This window comes from Canis lupus, chromosome 2, assembly GCF_011100685.1.
Source record: "Canis lupus familiaris isolate Mischka breed German Shepherd chromosome 2, alternate assembly UU_Cfam_GSD_1.0, whole genome shotgun sequence".
Classification (NCBI taxonomy): domain Eukaryota; kingdom Metazoa; phylum Chordata; class Mammalia; order Carnivora; family Canidae; genus Canis; species Canis lupus.
In genome coordinates this window covers 7,662,390-7,673,188 of record NC_049223.1, presented here as the reverse complement: position 1 = coordinate 7,673,188, position 10,799 = coordinate 7,662,390, and the positions used below count along the sequence as shown (strand labels likewise).

The 10,799-nt window shown below is 40.0% G+C and overlaps 1 long non-coding RNA gene across 2 annotated transcripts; it reads right to left on the bottom strand.

Moving 5' to 3' along the window:
- Positions 1–392: 392 nt before the first annotated feature.
- Positions 393–10,518, bottom strand: LOC111091300. 2 transcript variants are annotated; one of them, XR_005355173.1, is made up of 3 exons: positions 10,025–10,518; positions 1,677–1,765; positions 393–453 (listed from the first exon to the last, which is right to left on the bottom strand). It is a non-coding gene; the product is annotated as an uncharacterized LOC111091300 (long non-coding RNA). The 2 variants fall into 2 exon arrangements; XR_005355174.1 differs by lacking the exon at positions 10,025–10,518 and adding an exon at positions 2,949–3,167 and having other exon boundaries at positions 1,677–1,762.
- Positions 10,519–10,799: the final 281 nt, after the last annotated feature.

The following is a 10,799-nucleotide window of genomic DNA, read 5'->3' as shown; positions in this document are numbered from 1 at the left end:
TACCTTAATGACTCTGTGTGTGTGTGTATGTGGGTGTATGTGTGTGTACCTGTAGTAAGGTAAGTTGGGATTTGGTGGGAAGGCCTTGGAAGAATGTTACAAATGCACATCTTGAATTGTGGAAATACACATAAAGTCTTTGAAAAGACAAAAAAACTATCAGCAGAATCGTATCTCTATACTGATAGGTTTCTCAAAGGCGTTGTTGAAATGAAGAGCTTTAGAAATTATCATAAAGTTACTTTGCAAGCCATAGGCTGGACAGCTTCCAGAGTGACATTAAATATATTTAGTAACCATGGGATCCCTGGGTGGCGCAGCGGTTTAGCGCCTGCCTTTGGCCCAGGGCACGATCCTGGAGACTCGGGATCGAATCCCACGTCGGGCTCCCGGTGCATGGAGCCTGCTTCTCCCTCTGCCTGTGTCTCTGCCTCTCTCTCTCTCACTGCGTGCCTACCATTAAAAAAAAAAAAAAAAAAAAAAAAAAATTTAGTAACCAATAGGATACAAGCACCAATTAATCCAAAAGGATTTGAGCCACAGAGCTGGAGGTTCCCTGTTGGTTTCTGGGTGCTGGGATACCTACGAGCGCTAAAGGATGGACCATAGATGCTAGAGCAGCTGGGAGAGCTCAGAAGTCTCATAGGATGTTGGCTGTTTATCAACAAAAATAGAACTATTTTAATATTTTATTACCAACCAGTATGATCATGCCAGTAGGTATTGGTTTAATATTCGCTGTACATATTCTTATTTTTAGCACGAATAAGAAGAGCTATATAAAGATGGCAAGATGGTAGGCATCTATATAAGCTATAGAAAAATGTGCCCAGAGAACACTGCATTTGAAAATAATAAGTAAATTTAACATCCTTCAAATAGACTTCTGTTCCAAAGGAAAATGAGTCAGAACCCCAAAACAGAACATAAACAGAGCCCAAATTCTAAAAAAGTGTAACATTCATCATAATGGAGATAGATTGTGCTCAACATTGAAGGAAACATAGTTTTGGTTCTTCACCAAAAAAGGACATAAAGGGCAGCCCGGGTGGCTCAGCGGTTTAGCGCCGCCTTCCGCCTGGGGCCTGGTCCTGGAGAACCAGGATCGAGTCCCACGTCAGGCTCCCTACATGGAGACTGCTTCTCCCTCTGCCTGTGTCTCTGTTTCTCTCTCTGTCTCTCATGAATAAATAAATACAATCTTAAAAAAAAAAAAAAGGACATAAATTTCTCCAAATGGACACTCTCATTTTCAAATATTCATTGAGCTCTTAGAATACACAAGAGCGTCGAGAGCAAAAGTCACATTTTCTTGGGGCGCCTGGTTGGCTCAGTCGGTAGAGCTTGCAATTCTTGATCTCGAGGTCCTGAGTTTGAGTCCCACGTTAGGCATAGAGGTTTCTTTAAAAAAAGAAGTAACATTCTCCTTAACAAGGACATTTTCCTTGTTTAGTGTACAGCAGGTGATAGAGCAGAAATTTGAAAGCGAAAATGTCGCAGGTCTGCCACTTGCTGCTGGATGATCTATGACAAGTTCATGCATTGGTTAGGACACTGGTTTAATTGCTTTCATAGAGATTAAGATAACAGTGACTTATATATTATTTTATTTCTCTCTGACTTAAAAGTCCAAGATGGCAGGCAGTCTAGGCTCGTAGGCAGCTTCATGTGCTCACCTGAGAACTTGGGTTTGGCCATGCCATAAGGTTGTGGTCTTATTTGCATCGTGGAAGCCGACTCAGGGCCGCATCTATGTACCCGCCTGCTGGGAATGGGGCAATATAAGTTAGTGGAAGGCACTTTTTCAAAAGGTATGACCTACAAGTCATGTGCATCTATTCTAGTCACATTCTATTGATTATTATTGAATCACGTGGCTATTACCTAGCTGCTGTATGGGAGGCTGAGAACTGTAGTCTCTAGTTGTTCAGCTATGTACCTAGCTGGAACCATGGAGGTTCTAGTATTAGAAGGCAGAAGGAAAAGATGGATATTGGGGAACAATTAGTAGACCCTGGCCCCTTTAATGACTCTGATCCTTAATTTTGCCTTTGAGAAATGCAGAGAATTATATTAAACAATCAGTGTGGGGGTGCCTGGGTGGCTCAGTTGGTTGGGCATCTGCCTTCGACTCAGGTCATGATCCCAGGGTCCTGGGATTGAGCTCTGCCTTTGGCTCCCTGCTCAAATCTTACTTCTACTTCTCCCTCTCCCTCTCCCTCTACCTGCCACTCTGCCTACCTGTGCATGTGTGCTCTCTGTCAAATAGATAAATTCTTAAAAAACAAACAAACAAAAATCAGTGTGTAGAAAACCCCTAGCCTAGTGCCCAACACGTTAAGTGCTCAACAATAATTGGTTCCTCCCTACCCGTCTTCATGCGACGGTGGTAGTGTTCATGGGATTCATCCCTACGGAAGGCCCAGGTAGGTACAATAACAGTAGCAGTGCTGACGTGCCACAAGAGCAGCCATGTGGTGCCAGTCCAATTCCCGTCCTTCATTATGTGCCATATCCGTGAAGATGTGTTCACGAGTTTTACCAAGGCACGAGGCTTATTGGTTTACTACTTTTATTAGTTCACAAGTTTTACTATTAAATAGTTTCTCCCTTGAGTCCCAGGATCCCCTTGTTATTTTAATGAAATGAGTTTAATGACCTAAAGGAAGCATCTCTAGGAAATGCAAATGATCCCTTTGGGGTCTGAGCTCTGAGAAAGTAATGGTACAAATCTTATATTGCCAGGCATTCAGTTCTTTTCTCTCTCACATTCTGCTTTCCTAAATATATCCCAAGGAACTAGGCTCCACTGGGGACCATCCCCCTTTCTCTTCTATCTGGGCCCTAGGTTCCTGAGACCCTTTTTTTTTATGGTTCTCTCTCCATTCTTTCCAAAAGTTTCAAAATGACAGTCTTAAGATAGCTTTCATCTCTTATTCTCTTATTACCTGCAGGGGAAGCACTGCTCCTTCCTAATCCTATTTCCCTTATTTCTATCATACGTTGTCTCCAAGGTGGTCCCCAATAATCCTCACTTCAATAGTATTAACTTTCCTGCATCATCTATTTTCACACTGAGTCAGAGCTGACCCATGTGACTCATAGATCAGTGGAAATGACATCAGTGGTGTGTGACATCAAGGCTAGGTCATAAAGGCCATGGAAGCTTTCGCTTTGCTCCTTTTTTGATTCCTTGCCCTGGGGAGGTGTGAGCCACCAGGCCTTGAGGATGTGTTGAAGACTTTTGAGAAAAGCCCATGTGTCAACAGCCAGCAACTATTTGCCATTCATATGAATGAGCCAGCTTGGGAACAGGTCCTCCAGCCCGAGGCAAGTCTTCTTGAACTTGTCCTCTACCACCATTTGACTCTGACTTTATGAACTAGTAGGCCAAGCTCTTACTGCATTTATGTTCTATCTACACTGTAAGAGATAATAAATGTGTACTGATGATTTAAACTATTATGTTTTGGGCTCATTTATTACATAGAAATAGATAACTAACATAACAATCTTTATGTTTTGGGGGATAGTCATGCATTTTTTTCCTCAAATCTTCCACTCTATTTGTTGTGCATTTTCCTGGGTGAATCATTAGGATTCTTTAGTCACGATGAGCAGAGTGCAAAGTAGTTCTCAACTGACAGATGTTACCGATGCAATTGCAATCAACTGTTAATAATATTAACTTTCTTTAGAAATTATTTTTTAATATATAAATTAGAATGAATTCAAAGTTATCCATAGTGTTTTCTTATTTAGTTTATCCCAATTTGTTTCCATAAGTGGGAGGGAAAGGCCCCCTGGCTGCAAGATAAAAGTACTCGTGGCTCATACTTTGCCTCACCTATGAGAGACAGCTTCAGGGCATCAGTAATAGTTATTGGGATAAGGGTGCCTGGCTGGCTCAGTCGGTAGAGTATATGACTCTTGATCTCAAGGTTGTGAGTTCAAGCCCCATGTTGGATATAGAGATCCTTAAAAAATAAAATGGTTATAGAGATGTACTTGGGTGGCTCAGTCAGTTAAGTGTCCAACTCTTGATTTTGGCTCAAGTCATGATCCCAGGGTTGTGAGATGGAGTCCTGCATTGGGCTCTGAGCTGAGCATGGAGCCTGCTTAAGATTCTCTCCCAGTCCCTCTGCCCCTCACCCACTAAAAAAATAGCTGTAGGGATTAAAAAGCAAAAGCTTACTTCCATGTTTTACTTCCTCATGTTCCCACCACTCCCCACCACCAAATCTCAGTATATACACAGGAGCATAACACTTGTGAAAGTTATATATACGGAGAGAGAGAGATAGAGAGACAGAGACAGAGAGAAAGAGAATCCATTCTCAGAACACATGGATTAAATTTCATATACAAAATAAACTTCCTCCTGTATGGTCTCCATCTTTCCCATCCATAGTGACAATCAAAGCATGGACAGTATATATATATATAAAATCACTAAACTGACTGTGGCATGCCTAGCTCAGGAATCCTGGTAATATAAGCATTAGTTACGTGGTTGAATCAATCACGTGATGATACATATTGATCATTAATGCAGCCAAACCATGATAGTGGTTGGCTATCATGGTAGCTTGGCCATGACAGTTGCATGCACAGATTCTGATTTTACGACAGTTTCCTATCTTTAGGATCTAAAAATCCTTTTTTTCCCTCCGTCATTTTTCTTCCCAACTTTCTCTTTATTCCCAAAAGATCATGATTTCTTTATGTTTTCTTCTAGATGCATCTTTCTGGATGGGCATTCTAATGGAATGATAATTTTGAGACCCCTGAAGTTCAGTGTTTAAACTTAATTGTGAAAATGTGCATATCTTTGCTGTAAAAATCAGCTCTATTCACTTCACAGTGAAGGAAATCTCTGCCCTGATGACCTTTTCCTCTCCAAATCGTAGACACATATGTAGGCTTAGGTTTCAGTCTCCTACCAGCAATCCGTGTGTCACGGCTTGTGTCTACTTCCCCATAGCTAGCCTTAGTATTCTTTGTCCAGAAGATGGTCTTCATTGTCTCATCCCTGACTTCTGTCCTTTAGGACGAAACTAATCTCTTCTTGTAACACTTTGCTGGACTAGATAGACTCTAACTATGGTATCCCACTGTGTTCTTAGTGGTAAAACAGCATTTACTTTAAGTAGCTTTGAATACATTGCATAACGTCAAAGGATTCAGAGACTCCTCTGGCAAGTCAGAGTGGGGCTGGAACCAGCTGACACCGTATCAGGGGCTGCTCCAGGGGAAGCCTCCCTCGCCCTGCCAGTGCTCACATGAGTGCCACACTTGCACAGATGATGCTGGTGACCCTGGCAGGAGATGCTTCCTCTGTGCACCTGCTCACTTCTGTTAGTCTCTTCTGATTTTAAGTCCTGGGCCTGCGTGTGTTTGATGGCTGGAGCCTTGGTCAACATTTCATGGCAGCTGGCAGAATGAATCTCGTCTTCTCGCTGGGGAGGAAGAAGGGCTCTTACCAGATGAAAAGGATATTTCAAAAGATGCTGGGGCAGGGGCAGACGTGATAAATGCCCTCTGTAGTTAGTCACTCTTAAAAACTTAAGTGCTGTGTTCCATTTAATTTGAATAAAAGTATGAGATTTAACTTATTCAGCAACCATGATTTCATCTTATTATTTATTTTTAAACTGATAATTGACACACAATGTTGCAACTGTGATTTTATTTTTTTATTTTTATTTTTTCCAGTTTAAGATTTTTTTATTTATTCATGAGAGACAGAGAAAGAGAGAGAGAGAGAGAGAGGCAGAGACACAGGCAGAGAGAGAAGCAGGCTCCATGCAGGGAGCCTGATGTGGGACTTGATCCCGGGTCTCCAGGATCAGGCCCTGGACTGAAGGTGGTGGGAAACCGCTGAGCCACCTGGGCCACCCTGCAACTGTGATTTTAACTGTGATTTTAAATAGGATCTACTCTTAACAGAATTGTGACATCAACAATGTTGTTCACCTCTCATTTAGCATAGTTTTCTTCAATCCCAGACTCTGTTTCTTCCTACATGTTTTTCTGTTTCATCTGAGAAACTGACTGTAACCTAATCATCGTATCTTTTAAAAAAAAAATTTTTTTTTAAATTGTGGCTAGGCAGATGAAAGAAGGTACACTCTCGAGGCCTCCAATTCTGTTACATATTTGGCTGTTAATTCTTTGAGCCCAGCCCAGGTATTCTTATTCAGGCATTTGTACTGAAATGTCCTAAGAAAGAATATTTTTGGGGAAGGGTAGGATGTTATATAACTCAGTTACCTCATTTATACTGTAAGCTTTTTAAGGTTGTTTTCATATCACTTCTTGTGGCATAAAGTCACTTAATTTTTTAAAAAATAATCTCTCCCAAATGTGGGGCTTGAATTCACAACCCCAAGATTGTGAAGAGTTGCATGCTATCCTGGCTGAGTCAGCCAGGAGCCCCAAAGTAATTTCATTTTAAGGTTGAAAGGAATAGTAGAGATCATTAAGCCCACATTTTATACATGAAATAATTAAGGGCCAGGAAGATATAAAGATTTGTTCAAAGCCAGTCATTTAGTGTTGAAGTTGTGTAGAATCCAGAGATTGGCAGAGGGAGAAGTAGGCTCCCTGTGGGAAGTGCAATGTGGGACTTGATGACAGGACTCCGGGATCACGACCTGAGCCAAAGGCAGATGCTCAACCACTGAGTCACCCAGGCGTCCCTCTTCTGTCAGTTGTTGATAGGGTGACACCACCTGCTATTTTTTCTGGGACACTTTTGGTTTATCCCTGACAACTGGAATAACTATTAAGAGGAACCCTTTTCACTCTCAAAAGTGTGCTAGAACATAAAGTATAGGTTAATTCACTTACTGAAAAATTATATTGTTCTTCAATGAGTCCATCTGCTCAGCAAATATAGGAGGTTAAAGGGTCAGAACATATTGTATATACAATGATTAATCAGAGTAAAACTGAGGTCGTAATTGTTTTCAAATTCCAAGTCCTGACCATTGGTGGGCTGTGAAATGAATTTGGGGTTATAATCAATATTTAAAAGAAGGAATTGGGGTGGCTGGGTGCCTCAGTTGGTTATGTGTCTGATTTTCACTCAGGTAATGTCTCATGGTCCTGGGATTGAGTCCCTCCCAACTCCTCAGGGTCCTGCTCAGCAGGGAGTCTGCTTGTCTCTCTACCCTTCCCCACACTTGTGCACTCTCTCTCTCTCTCAAATAAATAAATACATAAATAAAATCTTTTAAAAAAAATAAAAGGAGGAAAAGAAGGGAATGCATGTATGTAGTAAAGGTAAGCATTATTTTATGAGACTTGTTTTAGTTACATGTACATACACAGTAGTATATGTGGTCTCAATGTAACATTTTTTTAAAGATTTTATTTATTTATTTATTTGAGAGAGAGAAAGTGAGAGACAGTACGAGCAGAGGGGGGCAGGTGCACAGAGGGAGAGGAAGAAACACTCTCCCTGCTAAGCAGGGAGCCTGATGTGGACTCAATCCCAGGAATCTGGGATCATGACCTGAGCTAAAGGCAGACGCTTAATAGACTGAGCCACCCTGGCACCCATAGTATCTGTTTCTTATTGTAGGTTGTAGCAAAAAAAAAATAAATAAATAAAAAATAAAAATGGGAAAGTCACTGCATAAAGAAATCCAGAACTTTAACAACTTTAAAAATGAAAATGGAAGCTCTTAATAGTTTATATCACTTTGCAGTAAGCTACTAGATGAATTGGCTGTATAAATAACGCAACTAAAATTTACATGTTTTGAGACATGGTAAGGTATAAGTATTAAAGCTTTCACTACAATCATAGAGTCAGAGGAAGCAATAATCACCTTAAAGGGTATGTTCTTTAGTTATTTTCATATTTCAAATATAATTACACAGATAACACAATGTAGATCCACATGCTGCAAATACTATTTGGCACTTACATCTTTATGTAAAGATGTTACAAGATTTCTAAAACACTGAAGGATAACTGATTTGTTAAAATGCTATCAGAGAAAAGTGCTGTAGGAGTATATTTTTTATATGAACAATATTTTGACATATCAAGTAAAAGTATAGAGGACAGCATAGTATCTATGGTATGATCTCATTTTTGTAAAAACTTGTGTCTGTACCCATGTGTATGTTTCAAATGTTATCAACTTTGGCACATTTTGGACCAGGTAATTATTTGCTATGCGGGCTGTCCTATACACTATAGAATATTTAACAAGATCCTTGGTCTCTATTCATGAGATGACAGTAGGAGATTCCACCCATGCAACTGTGATAACTAAAAGATGTCTCTAGACATCACCAGATCACCTGGATTGACAACCACTGATATAAATAAAATTGACCAAGGAGCTGTCTTTTCAGCAGATGATTTTTTAGGAAAACTTTCTCTCTTTTGTATTTTCATAATTAAAAAATCCCATAAAACTGTATTTACATTAAAAAAATGTATCAGCTTCACAGCAGTTGTTTTTATAATTTTGATGATTAATATCCTTTTTTAATAAAGATTTTATTCATTTATTCATGAGAAACAGAGAGGCAGAGACACAGGCAGGAGAAGCAGATTCCCTGCAGAGAGCCCAATGTGGGATTTGATCCCAGGACCCCAGGATCATGACCTGAGCCAAAGGCAGATGCCACCCAGGTGCCCCAATGATTGAGATTCTTAAGAAAGATGTTCCCAGAAAATTGAAGAGTCTCAAGTATATAATCACAGGAGCCAAGAGAGTATGATTTTTTCATTCATTCAAAAATATCTATTTATTAACATTTATGTGTAAGTTTATATATGATAGAGTCTTTAGAAATACAGTACATGCTATTTGCTCTGTGCTAACAGAAAATTGGAGTGAGGGGAAAAATAGATACACTAAATATATTTCGTAATGAAATAATTTCCAAAATAAATCAGATTGCCTGGCATTCAAAACCTCCTCAAGTTGATAAACCTTCTCATGAACTACCTTCTAAAATGTTTAGAAGAAATTGTCCTAGGAGCTCTCATTTAAAGGTGCAGATATGCGTACAAAGGTGCTCTCTGCGACATTGCTGGACTAGTGACAAAATTAAAACAATCTGAATGTCATTAAAAATATATTATCGCACATCCAAAGTTTGGAAATTTTTTGGTAGATATTAAAGGAACAAGGAAAAATGTTCAGTATATACCAGTTAAGAACAAAAGCATATTGCAGAGAAATATGCATACCATAGTCCTACTACAAGAAATGTTACAGAGAGGTAGTATGCAAAATATACACTCTATATGCTTATAAAAGTTCTAGACATATATGTAACCAATTGTTAACACTGCTCATCTCTGTAGCTTGAGATAAGGGAGATGGAATGGAAGGAAACTGCACTTTTATGTTTACATATTTGCATTGCCTTAGTCTTTTATAACACATTTTCTTAAAAAAAAAAGCACTTTTGAAGTTGCTTAATGTCTATCCTCCACATTTTCTTTTTCTTAAGTCCTGGTAAAATAGTTCCATAACGGCTGGGCATTTTCGCAATTGACCTCTTAGTCAATAAGGGTGTGTCTCCCAGCCTGGCCTTCTACTTCTGTAGGAGGGAGGGGTGTGAAGGTGCCTCCTCAGTCCCCATTGGTCTTTAGGAGGGGTGAGCCATATTGCTATCATGTTCACTTATTTACAGATATTTAACTATGTAAACATTGAAGATTGTGGATAAAGTGTGGGCATACAACCAGGTGACGACTGAGTAATGTTAGAGCCACCCTTGGCAGCAGATTACAGCACTTACTGCATTGTTATTGTGTGTGTGTGTGTGTGTGTGTGTGTGTGTGTATAATGCCTTGTTTTTGCTACTTTATGTTAAACCCTTTATAGACAGGGGCTGTCTTAATCTGTCTGGGCTTTTATAACAGAATACCATGGAGTAGCAGTGTAGCTTGTGAACAATAGAGATGTATTTCTCATGGGTGAGGTTATAAAAGGGGAGGGCAGGTTTAAAAAGGGGTGGAGTAAAAAAAAAAAAGATTATTTCTCACAGTTCTGGAGGCTGGAAGGTCAGGATGCCAGCTCGGTCAGATCTGGTGAGAGCCCCCTTCCGGGTCACAGACATCTCATTGTGTCCTCACATAGTGGGAGGGGCCAGGGACCTCTGGACCCTCTTTTGTAAGGCAGTAATCCCATTCATGAGAGCTCCACATTTGTGATTTAAACTGTTCCCCAAGTCCACACCTCCTAAAACCATCATCTTTGCAGGTTGGGATGTTAGGATTTCAACATAGGAATTTCCGGGTGACACAAACATCCAAACATATTAGGAGCCATATCTTATATTTTCAGTTCTCTCTCTCCAACTAGCAGGCCTCATTATTAGTAGACTTGATCATCATATTGGTTAAAGCATCAGAAGCAGGTAACAGAGCATGAAACAAAATATTTCTGGTCTAACCACTCCTTTGTTAATATAATACTAGATCTGATGAACAGAATTCAGGGAACACCTGAGGTGTTTGGGTTCCTCCCCTCCTGCTGGAATGATTCAAAGCTGTGTGTGGGAACGGATTATTCTGTTAGGATTATGTCATCTGAACCTCCCTGTGAATACCAGGCCTGGCCTGCCTTCTGCTCTCTCAATAGTCCATTGAATTCCACAAAAATGCCATTGCATGAGTGGGGGCCTAAGCCATATTGCTAGTCATTAGGGGAACTGTTGGACTATTTATCAAAAGGATCTGTCCATTTTCCACTCCTGAACTTAGGAAACGATTACACATACTTCCCAGCCTTCCCTCCATTCTTTGCCCTATTTCTTTT